General features: G+C 43.6%; 1 non-coding gene across 1 annotated transcript; it reads left to right on the top strand.

Moving 5' to 3' along the window:
- The first annotated feature begins 18519 nt into the window (after window positions 1–18519).
- Window positions 18520–18648, top strand: LOC112441899 (small nucleolar RNA SNORA19). The gene has a single exon (XR_003029862.1). It is a non-coding gene; the product is annotated as a small nucleolar RNA SNORA19 (small nucleolar RNA).
- The last annotated feature ends 1230 nt before the right edge of the window (window positions 18649–19878 follow it).

Below are 19878 nucleotides of genomic sequence, written 5' to 3' on the forward strand. Positions count from 1 at the left end.
AAATAAAATGGGAGTCCAGAATATTCCGCTGAGAGTTCATCTCTCCTCTGTGGTCTGGGTTGGCCAGGGCCTCCGACTGCCCCTGCAGCAAACCTGCTCTGGAAGGGCTATATATAGATGTTCTGCCTCAGAAACTGGGCCACAGGAGGGCTGGCCATTTGTTTCTGTTTGCTTCTTGTCCCCACTCACATCTCTGAAAAGAATAATGATTGCAGCCATAGGCCAGGGCACAGGGCTGGGATAGTGTGGGGAGGCAGGTAACACAGCAAGGATTCCTGGTGCCCACAGGTGGTCAGGCTGCCAATGTTGCTGCTGGTGTGCTGCTAAAAAAACATTCTGGATGTGTAGGACTGATAAATGGACTTCTTTGGATTGGGGAGGTAGATATGGCTGGGTGAATGAATGAGGAAGGAAACCTCTGCTCACCCGCCACCCACTTCTGAGCCATTTCCTGACCTTGGGAAAGGCCAGTAACCTTGACTTGGTTTGATCAGTACCCTTTCCCCTCCTCTTCCTTTCCAATGATCCCTCATTGACAAAATGTCCCTGTCCCATAGCAAGGACGCTCTGCTCTCCTCTTCTCCTGGCATTCAGCAAAATCCCCAGGAGGATACAAGCATCTCCCCTAAACTTCCCATCATGCCTGACACCAGGTAGAGCTATAGAGTCCAATCCCCCAAGAACTTGCCATATCTCTGAACAGTTAAGGTGCCTAGAGTAAATTCAGCTCTTCTTTTAAATGCCATTGCAGCTGAGGTCTTTTGCCCTGGGGTGACTTCCCTCAAACTCTAAGGCGATACTCTTCTGGCCCCTGCTTTTCCTTTGGTCTTTCCTTTTGGAGGAGTATCTGCGTAAGAAGAAAGAGAATCAGCTGGTTTTCAGGGATGGAGATGTTCTCTTGTGGATTATCTATTGACACTGTGATGCCACCAGAAACCAGCTGGAGGGATGGGATTCAGTGGAACTTTTTAATGTTACTGTCTGATTGGGGAAAAAGAAAACCAGAACATCACTGTAGAAACAAGCAAAGAGCTGCCGCAAAGAAGAGAGGATTAGGCTATTCATTAATTCCACAGGAAGGGCTAAGACCTTGGGAGAGGTTAGTGAGAGGCAGATTCTAGCCCCAAGTAGCATATCCTGCCTCAAGACATGGTGAGCTCCGTCACTGGAGGTGTTCAAGAAACAACCTTTCTAAAATATCAGACAAATTTCAAAATGAAAAATAAATTTGAGGAGACTCCAAATCCAATTGAGATTTTTTTAATGGAGTTGAAGGAATGGATGGATAAGTGTGGAAACGGAGGGAGACTTGAGCACAGGGATTTCTTGTTATTTTTTCAGAGTTCCAAGTCTCTGTCCTCTGGTTCTTCCCAACTTTCAGAAAGCATGGGGCTCCAGAAGGATTAAGACAGTGTGCCCATGCCAGGGCCCTGAGGGAAGATGAACTGAGGGAAGACTGGGGCCTCTTAAGCATCTGTGAATCTGTCAAGAAAAAAAAAAGGTCACCCAAGAGATAAGAAAAATACTCCAAATCATTCCCAGACTGAATATTTAACAAAATTGGGTTTTGATTTTTTTTAATAAGGCATCAGTGGCTCTTTTTAAGCAACAAAGAGACTGTTTTATGCAAATTTCCCCTCAGGGCTTTCATTAAGATGTTAACATCTTTCTTGTCACAATATCTACTTTAGTACAATGAATCATAGGACTTCTCTATTCTCTTGCTGAGATATCTTTGTAAGATAAACTCTCTGGACTGAGAGCAAGGCCTTTTTCTTTTTTTAAGTGAAAAAGTTGAGAGTTCTAAGGAAAGGGTTGGGAGACAGAAGATTAAATGTAAAAAAAAAAAAAGAAAAAATGGCCTCTGGTGTGGGCGACACTCCTCTAGTGTGGGCTACTGGGCACAAAAGCTGTTTTGTCCTCCATATCTTGTAGGCAAGACTCCAGCATCCATGACCTTCCCTGACTTCCAAAGGGCAGATTTGAATAGTTCCTAGTCAAGGAAGGAGCAGCCAAGAAACCACCTGAACCAAGATTTAAAAGGACCAGAGAAGATCATCAAGGTCAGGAAAGGAGATGAGCGTGCTCTGCACACATCCTATCTTGTCATCAGCCTCACCCTTGAACTATTGCTATAAAAGTAAACTTAGTGAAAGTGTCCGTCACTCAGTCCTGTAAGGCTGTTTGTGACCCCATGGACTGTAGCCCACCAGGCTCCTGTGTCCCTGGAATCAGGAAAGAATACTGGAGTGGGTAGCCATTCCCTTCTCCAGGGATCCTCCCCACCCAGGGATTGAACTCGGTCTCGTGCATTGCAGGCAGATTCTTTATCATCTTAGCCACCAGGGAGGGCCTCATCAAATCCTTCCAAGAGAGGACACAGAGTTTTCGAGGGTGGAAGTCAGCTATGTCCCCTTTTGCCTGGCAAAGCTATAAAGCTATTTTTTTATGTTTCACCCGAAACTCTGTCTCTGAGATTCAATTCAGCACTGGTGCACAGAGGTGAAGCTTTTGACATCAAGACCAGTGGGGAAATCTGGACACCATTCTGATGAAGAAAATGGGCTGGCTTGCACTGATGGTCATGGTTCAACTCCCACTGGACATCAAGCTTGTGTCTCTTGAGCTGGAATGTTTGAATCATTCCGCTTCTACCAGCAAGGCAACATCTAAGCTCTTTGAGGACAGCCTTCACCTCCCCATCCAAGCCCCCTCTCTGGGCCATGGGTAAGTGGCTATTTGGTCACAGATATTATTTTTCCTCTGCAGGGACTCATTCCATGGCTCTAGAATTTAAAAAAAAAGAGGTCACAGAGAAAAAAATGCCATATAGAGGATTTCCCTGGTGGTCCAGTGGTTAAGATTCCGACTTCCAATGCAGGGGACAGATATGGGTTCGATCCCTGGCCGGGAAACTGAAATCCACCATGACATGGAGTAACTAAGCCCGTGCACCACAACTAGAGAAGCCCCATATGCCACAACGAAGACCCAGGGCAGCCAAATAAATAAATATTAAAAATAAAAACAATAAAGGGCTGTCCTGTATTCTAAAAGAAAAAGAAAAAAGAAAGAAAATAAATGCCGTATATAACTCCATGGTTATGTGGGTGGGAAGTCTTTTGAATCATAAGGTCCCAAAGAAAGAGAATGGGAGTGCTTTCCATTGAGACTTAGACAGGAGAGCTGAGACCAGAGGCACAAGCTCTCGGGCTCCTTCTGCCCTACATAGGCAGAAGCTGAGCGGGCAGGTCAGGGGCAGCCTTCAAGGAGAACACACATTCCTACAGACTGAGAGTTGGCAAAGGTCTGTGAATGGACAGAGAGTAAACATCCTAGGATTTGAGGGCCATGTAGACCATATGGGCCCAGAGAGAGTGTGGCCATGTTCACAATTAGGCTTTATTTATGGATACTGAATTTGAATTTCATATTAGTTTCAGGTCAGAGACAAAAACATATTCATTTTGCTTTTTTCCCCCAACTATTTAAAAAACATGGACTTCCCTGGTAGCTCAGCTGGTAAAGAATCTGCCTGCAATGCAGGAGACCTGGGTTCAATCCCTGGGGTGGGATGATCCCCTGGAGAAGGGAACAGATACCTACACCAGTATTCTGGCCTGGAGAATTCCATGGACTGTATAGTCCATGAGGTCGCAAAGAGTAGGACACAATTGAGCGACTTTCACTTTCACTTTCATTTAGAAACATAAAAGCTGTCATAGCTCGCAGATTGTATAAAAACAGGTGGAAGGCCTTCATTTTCAACCCCTGATGTCGTCTGAACGCTTTCATGATGGAGTCTCTCCCACACTTGCGTGTGAGGCCCAGATGTGCGTCACAGCAGGACAGGCGCTCCCCAAACCCTGGAGCGGGACAGCTGCCTCCCAGTTTGTGCTTCCTTTGCCATCTGACCTCAAACATGATATTCCTGTGAGGAAACCTTGTCTATGGGTTCAAAAGCACTTCTATTCTGGCATTGGAATGTGATTAAAATGTGCAAGAGGCAAGCAGAGGCCAAGGACCTTCCAGGAGACGTTTGGTTCAGAGAGCCTGATTATAAAGAGTTCTTTTAGAATCATTTTAAAGAAGGTTGGTGCTAAATATCAGGAAAGAGGAGGTTGTGTGAAAGTGAGTTAGAAGAGAAGGCCTTGGAGCCCAATCTTTTGGAAATGGCTTTGCTGGAAAATTGGGTTACAGGAAAGTAAAGACAACAGACAGTTCTAGGGAAAGGGGGCTGGGGACTTGTCTATATGAAAGGAGAGGGGCAGGACTGATAGTCTATGTGGTCTAAACCATAGGGCTGAGGGGGAGTTAGAAGAGCAGGTTCCCTGTGAGGATGATTCTCCAGGCCTTTAGCTGAGGAAACCCCCACACTCACCCCACTCCCCTGGGCAAGTTACTTAACCTTGCACGGTGGCTCTGGAAGGCATACCCACTGCAGATGACATAAACAAGGGTCAATGAAAGCTGGTCCTTATTATCATCACAACCATCACCACTTCTTAGCGTCTCTCCCATAGGTTTCAGTAAATATATCTAATTTCAAATTTGTTACGCTCAGTGGATCTTATGTTCTGTACTTTGTTCTTAAAATTTTTGTATATGCTTTTCCCATGTATCTCAATAACTTTTAATTTGTGGCCAATGGTTTCATAATATTTCTTTGAATTAATAAAGTTCCAGTCACTTAACCTCTTGCCAGTTTGTAAGGAATTTGGTCTTCACTATTACAAGCAGTGAAAAAAAAAGTGAAAGTGTTAGTCGCTCAGTCATCTCCGACTCTTTGAGACTCCATGGACTGTAGCCCGCCAGGCTTCCCTGTCCATGGGATTCTCCAGGTAAGAATACTGGAGTCGGTTGCCATGCCCTCCACCAGGGGATCTTCCCAACTCAGAGTCTGAGCCAGCAGGGAGGCAACACTCCCATGAATAACAAGCTTGACTTTCTCAGAGGGTGAAACACAGCCCAAAGATGGACTCATATGTGGGTTACTTACGGTCTGTCCTCCAGAATATTAACATTGACTCTGATAATAGGAGAGAACCGCTGTCTGCAGAGAGCTGCACCAGCCTTGGGTTTTATTATTTTAGTTTATTTTTGCTAATAAATGTGAAGTGGGAGCTCACAATTGCTTTATTGTTCTTTTTTTAAAATGATTTACATATGAGATGGGTCACCTCCCTTGTTTACTTTATTAACTGCAATTGATATTTGTTTACATTTACCAGCTACAGGGTCAATAGACATGTGGTTTTGTCCTTGTAGACAGGTGTAGGCTCTTTGTTTACATTGAATGTAAAACTTTTCCACAGATTTTTTTCTACATTGTTATCTGTTACCCATTTCCTATTTGTTTCCTCCATATATGGTTTTTCATTGTTTTTTATGAAGCTTTAAATCTGTATGGGTCTTAACCTGTCAACCTTATTAATGAAAATGTTATGAGTCAAGCAAAGAAGAAATCAGCTTCCTTCACAGTAAGGAAGGGTAAGATTCTGTTTTATTCTCTTTTTTTTTCAACATTGTGTCTCTAATCCATTCAGACATACAATGCTATAGGCTATAAGTTATGGACCTGGATTTTTCTCCATGTTGCTTTTAGTGATCCCAACAAAATATACAATTATGTGTTTCTCCATGGTTCTTTATACTTCTCTTGTCACATATTTTTAAAATATTTCCTCTTTAGAGTCTATTTCTAGAATCTGTTATCGCCCAATGAAGTGACCTATATTCTGTTCTTAAGTCAGTGCTATAGCATCTTAATAATTGTCACTGTGAAATAAAAAATACCTGTAAGAGCAAGTTTCTAGCAAACAGCATGACATACAGTAGAAGCTCATTAAATGTTTATGGAAGATATGAACAAAGTTTTCCAAATTATTTTTATTGTTAAGCATCATCATTTACAGTAGTTTCCATTTATTTCTATGAAGTATCTTCACTATTTAATAGGATCAAACCTGTAAGTTAACTTGGAGAATACTGTCACACTGTACTTGTCTTGTCATTCAAGAGTAGCTTTGAGTGAAGCTATATGAGATTGTAATTAAGAATCTTATATGCCTTCCTATTTTCTGTTGATGGGTGGAGGTGTGTTCCCTCCCTGCTATTTACCTGGGGCCAAACTATGGTGCAGGTAATGAAGATAATGGTGACCTCCTTCAAAAGATCCCACGTATGTACTGCTACACTCAGTGCCCCCAACCCTGCAGCAGGCAACCACCGACCCACGCCTCTGCTGGAGACTCCTGGACACTCACAAGCTAGTCGGGGTCAGTCTCTGGTGGGGTCACTGCTCCTTTCTCCTGAGTCCTGATGCACAAGGTTCTGTTTGTGCCCTCCAAGAGTCTGTTTCCCAGTCCTGTGCAAGTTCTGGCAGCTCTATAGTTGGGTTAATGGACACCTCCTCCAAGAGGGCTTATGCCATACCCAGGCCTGCTGCACCCAGAGCCCCTGTCCCTGTAGCAGTCCACTGCTGACCGCTACTTCCACAAGAGATGCTGAAACACAGTTCTGTCTCTGTCTCTGTGAGGTCCCTGGGTCCTGGTGTGCACAAAGTTTGTTTGAGCCCTCTGAGCATCTCTGGCGGGAATGGGATTTGAATCAAAAAGCAAATTTGCCCCTCCTGCCATTTTGCTGGGGCTTCTCCTTTGTGCTTGGACATGCAGTATCTCCTCACAGCCACTCCAGTGCTTACCTTCTTACTCTGATCTTGCTCCTGACATTGGACACACCCATCAAAGGAAAATTGGATTAAAGATTTATTGAGCATGGCCCTGCCCATCAGAACAAGACCCAGTTTCCCCCTCAGTCAGTCTCTCCCATCAGGAAGCTTCCATAAGCTTCTTATCCTTCTCCATCAGAGGGTAGACAAACTGAAAACCACAATCACAGAAAACAAACCAATCTAATCACATGGACCACAGCCTTTTCTAACTCAATGAAACTATGAGCCATGCCATGTAGGGCCACCCAAGACAAGGTCATGATGGAGAAATCTCACAAAATGTGGCCCACTGGAGAAGGGAATGGCAAACCACTTCACTATTCTTGCCTTGAGAACCCCATAAACAGTATGAAAAGGCAAAAAGATAGGACACTGAAAGATGAACTCCCCAGGTTGGTAGGTGGCCAATATGCTACTGGAGATCAGTGGAGAAATAACTCCAGAAAGAATGAAGGGATGGAGCCCAAGCAAAAACAACACCCAGCTGTGGATCTGACTGGTGATGGAAGAAAGGTCTGACGCGGTAAAGAGCAATATTGCATAGGAACCTGGAATGTCAGGCCCATGAATCAAGGCAAATTGGAAGTGGTCAAACAGGAGATGGCAAGAGTGAACATCGACATTTTAGGAATCAGTGAACTAAAATGGACTGGAATGGGTGAATTTAACTCAGATGACCATTATATCTACTACTGTGGGCAGGAATCCCTTAGAAGAAATGGAGTGGCCATCATGGTCAACAAAAGAGTCCGAAGCAGTATTTGGATGCAATCTCAAAAATGACAGAATGATCTCTGTTCATTTCCAAGGCAAGCCATTCAATATCACAGTAATCCAAGTCCATGCCTTGATCAGTAATGCTGAAGAAGCTGAAGTTGAATGGTTCTATGGAGACCTATAAGATCTTTTAGAACTAAAACCTAAAAAATATGTTCTTTTCATTATAGGGGACTGAAATGCAAAAGTAGGAAGTCAAGAAACACCTGGAGTAACAGGCAAACTTGGCCTTGGAGTACAGAATGATGCAGGTCAAAGGCTAATAAAGTTTTGCCAAGAGAACACACTGGTCATAGCAAACACCCTTTTCCAACAACATGAGAGAAGACTCTACACATGGACATCACAGATGGTCAACACCAAAATCAGATTGATTATATTCTTTGCAGCCAAAGGTGGAGAAGCTCTATACAGTCTGCAAAAACAAGACCGGGAACTGACTGTGGCTCAGATCATGAACTACTTATTGCCAAATTCTGACTTAAATTGAAGAAAGTGGGGAAAACCACTAGACCATTCAGGTATGACCTAAATCAAATCTTTTACAATTATACAGTGGAAGTGAGAAATAGATTTAAGGGACTACGTCTGATAGAGTACCTGATGAACTATGAATGGAGGTTCATGACACTGTACAGGAGACAGGGATCAAGACCACGCCCAAGAAAAAGAAATGCCAAAAAACAAAATGGCTGTCTGAGGAAGCCTTACAAATAGCTGTGAAAAGAAGAGAAGCAAAAAGCAAAGGAGAAAAGGAAAGATATATCCATTTGAATGCAGAGTTCCAAAGAATACCAAGGAGAGATAAGAAAGCCTTCCTCAATGATCAGTGCAAAGAAATAGAGGAAAACAATAGAATGGGAAAGACTAGATGTCTCTTCAAGAAAATTAGAGATACCAAGGGAACATTTCATGCAAAGATGGGCTCAATAAAGGACAGAATGGTATGGACCTAACAGAAGCATAAGATATTAAGAAGAGGTGGCAAGAATACACAGAAGAACTGTACAAAAAAGCTCTTTGACCTAGATAATCACAATGGTGTGATCACTCACCTAGAGCCAGACATCCTGGAATGTGATGTCAAGTGAGTCTTAGAAAGCATCACTACGAACAAAGCAAGTGGAGGTGATGGAATTCCAGTTGAGCTATTCCAAATCCTGAAAGATGATGCTGTGAAATTGCTGCACTCAATACACCAGCAAATTTGGAAAACTCAGCAGTGGCCACAGGACTGGAAAAGGTCAGTTTTCATTCCAATCCCAAAGAAAGGCAATGCCAAAGAATGCTCAAACTACCGCACAATTGCACTCATCTCACACGCTAATAAAGTAGTACTCAACACTCTTCCAGCCAGGCTTCAGCAATATGTGAACCATGAACTTCCTGATGGTCAAGCTGGTTTTAGAGAAGGCAGAGGAACCAGAGATCAAATTACCAGCATCCACTGGATCATGAAAAAAGCAAAAGAGTTCCAGAAAAACATCTATTTCTGCTTTATTGACTATGCCAAAGGCTTTGACTGTGTGGATCACAATAAACTGTGGAACATTCTGAAAGAGATGGGAATACCAGACCACCTGACCTGCCTCTTGAGAAACCTTTATGCAGGTCAGGAAGCAACAGTTAGAACTGGACATGGAACAACAGACTGGTTCCAAATAAGAAAAGGAGTACATCAAGGCTGTATATTGTCACCCTGCTTATTTAACTTATATGCAGACTACATCTTGAGAAATGCTGGGTTGGAAGAAGCACAGCTGGAATCAAGATTGCCGGGAGAAATATCAATAACCTCAGATATGCAGATGACACCACCCTTATGGCAGAAAGTGAAGAAGAACTGAAGAGCCTCTTGATGAAAGTGAAAGTGGAGAGTGGAAAATTTGGCTTAAAGCTCAACATTCAGAAAACTAAGATCATAGCATCCAGTCACATCACTTCATGGCAAATAGATGGGGAAACAGTGTCAGACTTTATTTTTCTGGGCTCCAAAATCACTGCAGATGGTGACTGCATCCATGAAATTAAAAGATGCTTACTCCTTGGAAGGAAAGTTATGACCAACCTAGATAGCATATTCAAAAGCAGAGACATTACTTTGCCAACAAAGGTCCGTCTAGTCAAGGCTATGGTTTTTCCAGTGGTCATGTATGGATGTGAGAGTTGGACTGTGAAGAAAGCTGAGTGCCAAAGAATTGATGCTTTTGAACTGTGGTGTTGGAGAAGACTCTTGAGAGTCCCTTGTACTGCAAGGATATCCAACCAGTCCATTCTGAAGGAGATCAGCCTTGTGATTTCTTTGGAAGGAATGATGCTAAAGCTGAAACTCCAGTACTTTGGCCACCTGATTGGAAGAGCTGACTCATTTGAAAAGACCCTGATGCTGAGACAGATTTTAGGCAGGAGGAGAAGGAGATGACACAGGATGAGATGTTTTGATGGTCTCACTGACTCAATAGACAGGAGTTTGAGTAAACAGTTAGAACTTGACATGGAACAACAGACTGGTTCCAAATAGGAAAAGGAGTTCGTCAAGGCTGTATATTGTCACCCTGCTTATTTAACTTATATGCAGAGTACATCATGAGAAACGCTGGGCTGGAAGAAGCACAAGGTAGAATCAAGATTGCCGGGAGAAATATCAATAACCTCAGATATGCAGATGACACCACCCTTATGGCAGAAAGTGAAGAGGAACTACAAAGCCTCTTGATGAAAGTGAAAGAGGAGAGTGAAAAAGTTGGCTTAAAGCTCAACATTCAGAAAACAAAGATCATGGCATCCGGTCCCATCACTTCATGGGAAATAGATGGGGAAACAGTGGAAACAGTGTCAGACTTTATTCTTCTGGGCTCCAACATCACTGCAGATGGTGACTGCAGCCATGAAATTAAAAGACGCTTACTCCTTGGAAGGAAAGTTATGGCCAACCTAGATAGCATATTCAAAAGCAAAGACATTACTTTGCCAACAAAGTTTCGTCTAGTCAAGGCTATGGTTTTCCCTGTGGTCATGTATGGATGTGAGAGTGGACTGTGAAGAAGGCTGAGCGCCGAAGAATTGATGCTTTTGAACTGTGGTGTTGGAGAAGACTCTTGAGAGTCCCTTGGACTGCAAGGAAATCCAACCAGTCCATTCTGAAGGAGATCAGCCCTGGGATTTCTTTGGAAGGAATGATGCTAAAGCTGAAACTCCAATACTTTGGCCACCTCATGCGAAGGGTTGAGTCATTGGAAAATACTCTGATGCTGGGAGGGATTGGGGGCAGAAGGAGAAGGGGATGACAGAGGATGAGATGGCTGGATGGCATCACTGACTAGATGGACGTGAGTCTGAGTGAACTCCGGGAGTTGATGATGGACAGGGAGGCCTGGCGTGCTGCGATTCATGGGGTCGAAAAGAGTCGGACACGACTGAGTGACTGATCTGAATCTGAATCTGAATCTGAGTAAACTCCAGGAGTTTGTGGTGGACAGGGAGTCCTGGCCTGCTGCAGTCCATGGGGTGGCAAAGAGTCAGACACAACTGAGCAACTGAACTGAACTGATGCCTTCCTAATTGCTTTTGCTTCTATCGTTTAGGTTGCAAGTTCCCAGAGACTTTTATTCTGTTTCTCTCCTTTTTATGTACTTGATATATCCTTTATCTTTGAAGATATACAGTAATATTTTCTGATCATCTTTCTCTGGTAATTAATCCTAAAAGGGACTCTGTACAGGTTCATTCCTTTACTAAAACACCCTGGGAAAGTTTCGACTATTATGTCTTTATTTACTGTTTTCTTATTTGTTAAACTTTCCTAATTCCTATCTTCTATAGAGTTAAACTTATTTAACTCTAATAAGTTTATTTAACTTATTAGAGTTATTTAACTCTAAGTTAAAGTTTATTTAACAAATAAACTTTTCTTATTTGTTAAACTTTCCTAATTCCTATCTTCCTATCTTCTTCCTATACAGCTAATCCTATTTTGTGTGTGTGTGTGTGTGTGTGTGTGTGTGTGTTGTACTTATTTATTTAATCATTCTATTTTTTGGTTTAATTTTCCAACTTATCCTGTATCTCACACTTCTGTCATCCAGAGTCAATTCTAGTATTTTTTTCATTTCTAAGAACATTCCATTTTTTATATCTATTATGAAACTATAGTCTCCACCTCCGCACAAGGTGGAGACTATATTATTCATTTATTTATTATAATCATTTATAATTATTATTATTAAGCCTTAAATTTTCTTTTATTTTTTTTTCTAGTCATATTTTCCCTGTTTCCTGATCCCTGGGGGCATGTTAGTTTCATTAATGTTTTTTCCTGAGCTTTTACAGCTTTATTTATTTCTGCTGCAAACCTTGTATTAATGTTTGGATGGGACTTCGCTGGTGGTCCAGTGTTTAAGCCCGGCACCACAACTAGAGAGTCCACGCACCACAGTGAAAGAGCCCCCGTGCTAAAACTAGGACCTGACACAGCCAAATAAATAAATATTTTTAACATTATTTTTAAAAATAAGTTCGGGTTACTTTAGGAGAGAGTAGGACACAGGATCCTTTGAATAAGGTTGAAATACGTCATTGCCCAGCTGAGGAAAGGTCCAAGCAATGAGAGTCATAGGAGGAGAAAGGTTCATTGACTGAGAGATGCTTGAAGAAGAGGAAACCAGCAGAATGATTCCAGCAGTAAATTGATGGGACACAGGGGAGACTGGGAGCATCTCCAGATTGGGCAAGAGGAAGAGAGAAGAGCAGACTCACATGCTCTGTGCTTGTAGTTCAGGAAGTCAGGCTTCAAACAGACTTGCAAGACAAACAGGAAAATAATTGGCTCCAGAGAAAGAGGCGGAAATTGGAGAAGTTTCTGGAAGACTGATGAGCTGAATTTATGGTGCTATGTAAACATGAAAGCTTAATGGGAAGAGTTTAGTAAGAGGTCATGATCTCACACTACTGTACAACCAATTAAAAGTTAGAATTGGAGCCTAACTGCTGCTTGTATCTGAGCCGATAAATCAGATAATTAGATCGGTTGCAGAATTTTAATGCAGAGAACAGCCCTGCAGCTCTCAGATCTCATGGGCTCACCCCTCACCCGCCAATAGGAGGGAGCAGTCCACAGGAACAAACAAGGTCCTGGTAGATTGTTTTGTCCATCACAGGGTGCAGAGGATGGGAGATACTGGGTGTGAAATCCAGAAATCCAGGAGTTTAGAGTGTGCAATGTTTCATTAAAGTGTCTCCTTCACTCCCCAGATGACAAGAGCCCACACCCAGCAATAGGGGTGGCTCAGTCAAGTGACTGCTGTTAGAAGGTGACCCAGCCACCCTCCAAACATCTGCTATTTGATGCTTGACACATGGTTGCACTCATATTCTTCTCCCAAGTAGATATGGTTCTGGGAGGAGAACTCACTGTCCATTAGGAGCTTTCCAATCTGCTGTGTGTTCTGTTTTACTTGTTTTTTGTGACCTCCAAACTGGAACTAACAATAATTGGGCAGAATCTGCTTGGAGACTGATTTGGGTATAGTTTTAGAAGGAAGCTCTCAGATGATAGAGTGGGCAGCCAAGGAGGTGTAAGTGAGAAGATTGCAGATGGGGTTGGAATTATGTAAACTGTTGCAGGAGACCACCTTTAAGACCACCTTCCAGTCCTGAGTTTCTGTGAGGTTAGGTACCATGAGGCAACCTCCGAGTCTTCATCTGCAGGGAGAGACAGCCTCTTCCAAATGGTGAAAAGAATCCTCAGAGGAAAGCCAAGGAGCGAAGTTGTATATTGATCTGCCAGCTCTTACAGGCTTCAGGACCTGACACAGGTCCTCGAACTTTCTCTTAAGAGAAGGGGCTTAAACTTGTTTTATCCCCAACCTTTAAGTCCAACTGACGGTACCTTCAAAACATACCTCGTATACCCTCTCCATACCTAGTGCCTCAGCCTCTGCTGGACCCTAGTCCTCTCTCAACCAGGATATTACCAGAGTTTTCTAATGAAGTCTCTGGTGTCCTCTGGTATCCCACTCCCAATGTCTCCTCCTCCTGGCCTCCAGAGTGATCTAAAATGCAAGTTGGATCACATCACTCCCCTACTTAAAACTGTTCAGAAGCTCCCTGGCACCTTCATAATAAAGGTCAGCTTCCTTAGTAAGGCGAACCCCAGGCTTCCCAGTCAGCCAGCTGTAGGGACCACATGCAGCTCATTCCAGCCTCCCCAGGACCTAGCTCCGTGCCTGGCACATGAAAGAGCTCCACAAACATTAGTATACGTGATGCATGCTCAGTCATGTCCAACACTTTGGGACCCTATGGACTGCAGCCCACCAGGCTCCTCTGTCCATGGGATTATCCAGGCAAAAATACTGGAGTGAGTTGTCATGCTTTCTCCAGGGAATCTTCCCAACCCAGGGATCGAAATCCGGTCTCCTGTATTGCAGGCAGATTCTTTACCATCTGAGCCACCAGGGAAGCCCATTGTTAGTAGAGTGAATGAATAAACAAATGTCCTGCCAACCCTGTTATTAATCCCCTACATCAGCCCCAACTGACAATGTCTCTAAAGTTCAAGCCTAGCACATCTCTGTATTCTCAAGTGTTCACTATCATCTCCCCCGCCCCAGTCATTCCCCTACTTATCCCTCAATATCCCACCCTGCTTTTTCTAGAGGTTTCAGAACACAGAAGTATCCAGAATGAAGCTTGGCTTTTGAAAGTGCACACTGACTGTATCTGCAAAAAAGCCTCAGGATACCCCCAAGGAGACAAAGGTCACTACACCGATAGGAAGCAATTAAAGCCTACCAGTGCCCTTGTAGTCTCAGAGCCCTAGGTCTTGAGAAACAGTGAGAGGCCAGCTTTTCTTAGTGGGGAGGAATCAGAACCTACTCAAGCCTCACTCTCCCCCTCATACACCCATCAGAAAAGAATATATAAGATGAAAAGGGGGAAAGGGTGGGGAGAGCACATTATAAGCCAAGGTCAGCCCGAGGGGTTGGCTCTGCTCTTAATGAGCAAGGAAAGCCCCACCAGGTAGGCAGCGGGGAGAGGAAGGCAGCATGAAGCTGGTAATTTTCAGCAGGCTGGGAAACCGCTGAATTTGACTCTGGTGAAGGGGAGATGTCAGTTGGACATCCGTTCCCGACACCGCAGCAACTAATTATTTCTCTGTGCTGCGGTCGGTTGGGGTGGAAAAGACCAGAGGCTGGCTGAGTCCTGTCAATAAACTGGAGTTTGACTGGCAAAATAAACCAGTAAATAAATAAACACAACCCATGGCCACCGGAAACAATAACACCCAAGCAGCCTTCCTTGCCTGTAGGAGCAATTGACCTTTGTGCCTGGCGGGGCAGGCGTGGGCAAGACTGAGGGCATCACATCCCCATCTACCCCACCATCATCTGGTGTTCTCGGGCTCTCTCCCCCTCCCTGGCCTCAAGGAGCAATGGCCCCCATTTCTGAGCCTCTTATTCCATGGCTGCTGAAAATTTCATCCTCCGTCAGCCCACATCTTCCTTGTTATCACAATCTGGGGGACTGGAAGGACTAAGAACATTTTTTAAGAGGATTTTCTTATGCAGTGTCTCCTATTGGATTAGATTTCAGCCAAGTTGCAAGTTTCTTTTTATTTCATTTACTTTTATTTACTTTTTGACCTTGCAGTGTAGTATGCGGGATCTTAGTTCCCTGACTAGGGATCGAACCCACATCCTCTGCAAGGAAACAAAGATTCTTAACCACTGGACCACAGGGAAGTCCCCAAGTTGCAAGCTTTTTGGGGAAGCTCTTCCTGCATCCTTTCCCTCTTTTGGCCCAATCCTGCCTCTCTCCACAGCTCTAACCTTCCCTTGGGTCTCTGACAAGAGAAATACCTGGCCAACTTATTCACACACCATTAACAATTTAATCTGTGTCACCTGGTTTTCATAGCTTTTTCTCCAACCTGGACAAGAATTATTTCTGTAAACCTGATGCCCGGTGCATAGACAGAGTCCACTAAAAGTCTGAGGGAGAAAGAAAGTGAAAGCGAGACAGATGATGTTAGCAGGAATGATTGAATGTTGGTAACAGTATGTTGCCCCTGCTGAACTCCATGAAAAAAAAAAAAAAAACTTCATTCCAATACAAATTGGGGCAGGAAAATGAAGACCACACCTGCATCCTTGGAATTTTCCAGTACAGAGAAAGAAGTCAAAGCCCTGAAAAGACAGAAAGGGAGATAGTGCTGCCCAGTCTGAGAAGGAACAGGCAGAAATAACCATGATTGTCACTACTGAGTGCTTGGGCCAAGGGTGGGGGTGATGCTGTGGAGGGGAGTAAAGGTAAATGGGTACAAAGGGCTGCGGCTCTGGACCCCAGAGTCAGCCATCTTGTTGTGGGCCCCAACAAGTGCCATCAACTATCTGAGACTCAGTTTTCTTGTCTGTAAAATGGGTATAGGAGAACCTTCATCAGGGGATGAATGTCAGTAAAACAAATTGAGCTTCTTTCATCCTACAATTGGAAACTTTTCCAAGACACACATTTGACCAGGATGCTTCTGCTGAAATTCCTCCTGTGACTTCTGACAACCCTTAGAAAAAAGACCAAGGTCCTGCAAGAGGCTCGCACAGTCCCACGAGGTCTGTTCTGCCCATCTTTCCAGCCTCCCCTCCCCTCTCATCTTTGCCTAGGCAGCCAGATCTCCTTTCAATGCCTCAACCTTGACTTTCTCCCCCACAGGGTATGCATATTTATGTTCTGGAATATTCTGTCCTTTTATCTTCACTTGAGGAAATGGCAACCCACTCCAGTATCCTTGTTTGGAGGATCCTGGAGGGTTACCATCTATAGTGTTGCAAAGAGTTGGACACGACTGAAGCGACTTAGCATAGCACAGCACAGCTACTTCTACTCAGCACAAATGTTGCTTCTTCTGAAATCATAGAAGATTCCACCTCCCTAACCAGGTGGAATCCCTTTATGATAGAGGAAATTCCTAAACCCACACCATCTCGCCTCCTCCCCGCCCACCACCAACCCAGCCCAAGCACCATCATTTCCCTCGGGGCTCCTGCCGTGCAGCCTCCTGCTGACCACCTCCCACCACCGCTGCCTGCCTATAGTCTGTTTCCATTTGCAGCCAATGTCCTTCCAGCCTCAGGACCTTTGTATATGCTGCTCTCTCTACCTGGAACAATCTTCCTCCAGATTTCTGTGGGAGTCTTTGTCAGCTCTTCTGTTTCACTGCTCAAGAGTCATCCTTTCAGAGGGGCTCCTCAGTACCATCCTGCCTAAAGCCACACTCTAACCTCTTCCTCTGCTTTGTTTTTATTATGGCACTTACACATCATCACACTGAACTTCCATTATATGTTTATTTTTACATTTTATGTTCAGTAGTCTCCTGTTGTTGTTATTCAGTCGCTCAGTTGTGTCTGACTCTTTGCAACCCCATGGACTGCAGTGCTCCAGGCTTCCCTGTCCTTCACTGTCTCCCAGAGTTTGCTCAGGTTCATGTCCACTGAGTCGGTGATGCTGTCCCAACCATCTCATCCTCCACTGCCCTCTTCTCCTTTTGCCTTCAATCTTTCCCAGCATCAAGGTCTTTTCCAACGAGTCCTCTTTTGTCTTGTCTCCTGTTCAGTTCAGTTCAGTTCAGTTCAGTCACTCAGTCGTGTCCGACTCTTCGAGACCCCATGAATTGCAGCACACCAGGCCTCCCTGTCCATCACCAACTCCCGGAGTTCACTCACACTCACGTCCATCGAGTCAGTGATGCCATCCAGCCATCTCATCCTCTGTCGTCCCCTTCTCCTCCTGCCCCCAATCCCTCCCAGCGTCAGAGTCTTTTCCAATGAGTCAACTTTTCGCACGAGGTGGCCAAAGTACTGGAGTTTCAGCTTTAGCATCATTCCTTCCAAAGAAATCCCAGGGCTGATCTCCTTCAGAATGGACTAGTTGGATCTCCTTGCAGTCCAAGGGACTCTCAAGAGTCTTCTCCAACACCACAGTTCAAAAGCATCAATACTTCGGCGCTCAGCTTTCTTCACAGTCCAACTCTCACATCTCCTGTACTAGGACATAAAATTTAAGGGGGAAGGATTTTACTGTTTACTGACATATTCTCAGCTCTTAGAACAGTTCCTGACACATAGAAAAGACCTTCACAATACCATGAACTCTTGGTAGTAATCTCACGGTGGCTTTTGACTGCTTTAACGTCTGCCTCTTCTGCTGATTTATAAGGTTCGTTAGGGTGGGGACAGTATCAGTGTTTCCTTGTCATAGTCTCCACAGTCTCAGTAGCCTGCCTGATACATAGTAGGCACTCAATAAACACTTACTGAATAAATGCGTGCATAAGAGGAAGAGTGCAGGGAAATGGAAAATTATAAACACAAACATCAGGTCCTATGATTAGCTTCAGTTGTATCTCCTAATCATACTTGCTAATACTGGGAAGCACTGAGGTGGAGAATTTAAGTCTGTACTGTCTTGGCTGACTTCCCTCTATTGCTTTTCTCAAGGCTTTTTGGAAGGAGGGGCAGGTTCCTGGGAACGTATTCTCTGCCTCTCTGATTTCTCCTATATTTGAAAAAAGTTCAGGCCCACAAACTTAGTTATAAGATTTTCCAACTTGCTTCCACCACATTTTATGCCTTTCTCCAATTCAGTGCTCAGAGTAACTGCACATAAATATCATCTTCTACATCAAGAACACTTGTGAAATCTCCATCTTCCTTGTGGGCAGCCTGCAAGCTCAACTTACAGCAAATACTCTCCCTGTCTTATACCTTCTGTTCTATGGGAGAGGCCGATAAAGCAGCAGAAAAGAGCTGTGGTTGCCTACAGGTTGGTGGTGTGTGATGGCATGAACTCCATTGCCACATATTTGCAGAGACAGAAATAAGTTGCTGTATCTCTGCCACTCAGATGAAACATAGTTATTCCCAACTCAGGAATATAAACTTTATAGCACCCAGCTCTCTCAGAGAATAACTCACATTCCAAGTGAATTCATCAAAATCCAGTTTATTTCAGTGCACATTTCATTGACCTGCTTTCTCTTGTATATGTGAGCAGTGTTAATCTTACATGCTATACAAATAATTGAAGGTTAATTAGTAGTAAAACTAAATAGAAATGCTGCCAGTCTCCTTCAGACAAATAAAAAATCCACTTTATTTCACAACAGCATTTAGTGTGGCGATTCAAATTACTATAAGCTCTGCAGAAATAGTCTAGCTACCCTATAGCTCATGGAAGTTAGGGATAGACATCAAGACAGACTAACAAAAATGTCAACAGTCATAGTTCTGAACTCTTTTCCTATTATAAGACCTTGATCAATATCTTTTGCTCCATCTACTGTCTCTTAGAAAGTACAGGAAAAAAACTGATGGAAAATGTTGCAGTGTAGTCCTTTTAGAGTAAAATTGCTGCAATGTTTTTATAAATTTGCACTTTGTTTTAAAATGTGACCTATATTATTTGACCTCCCTCTGCAACATTTCCCAGCACTAACTAACCAGCACTGGTCTATGGTTTAGTAAAATGTGTGTGGAATTAGAAGACTATTGATTAATCCTGTGATACAGGGCAAGACATCTAATTATTCTGAGCCTCAATTTCCTTCTCAGTCATTCCTCCAAATCAAGATGACCAGTCCTGCTTCATAAAACTGTAATGAGAATTAAATGAAGTCATCAAGGGGGCTTATGACAGATGCCCAGTAAATACTGGTTTCTTGTGTGGAACACCATCTCAATCCATTTTCCCCAGTATCAGACTCAGCCTAATTGGTCAGCCCTGACTCCTAATTCTGCTTTGAAAATTCCCTCCTATTTTTTTTCCTTGTGTTTTTTCTGACTTCAAACTAGATTGTAAACTCTTTGGGGATAGGAACGGCCTCTTCTCTTTCCTTTGTAAATCACAGTTTCACAACATCTAACTATCTTGACCTGTGTACAAGACAATGTTCTATTGACTGGGTGATGAGCATGGTAACATCAGAGAGAAGGAGAAGGAGAGCTGAGGAAGGGCTGAGGCTTGAGCACTGGTCTTTTACATGTTCTAAGCAGCAGAAAGTTCTCACCAGAGAAGAGCAAATTCTCATTTCTCATGTAGCAAGAATTTTCTCTGTGGTTCTGAAAAGGCAGCTGTTTTGTTTTATTTATTAATTTTTGATGACCTAAATATCATATGGGGGGTAGCCAAAATCCCGGTAATAAAATCTGGTTCTGGATAGGGGTATAGAATGACAGGAATAAGGTTGCCAGATATAGCAGCACAGAGACTTTGCTGATGGTCTGTGACTAAGACTCCACACTCCCAATGCAGGGGGCCCAGGATGGATCCCTGGTCAGGGAACTAGATCCCACATGCTGCAACTAAGACCC

The sequence above is a fragment of the Bos taurus genome, chromosome 16, assembly GCF_002263795.3.
Source record: "Bos taurus isolate L1 Dominette 01449 registration number 42190680 breed Hereford chromosome 16, ARS-UCD2.0, whole genome shotgun sequence".
Lineage (NCBI taxonomy): Eukaryota > Metazoa > Chordata > Mammalia > Artiodactyla > Bovidae > Bos > Bos taurus.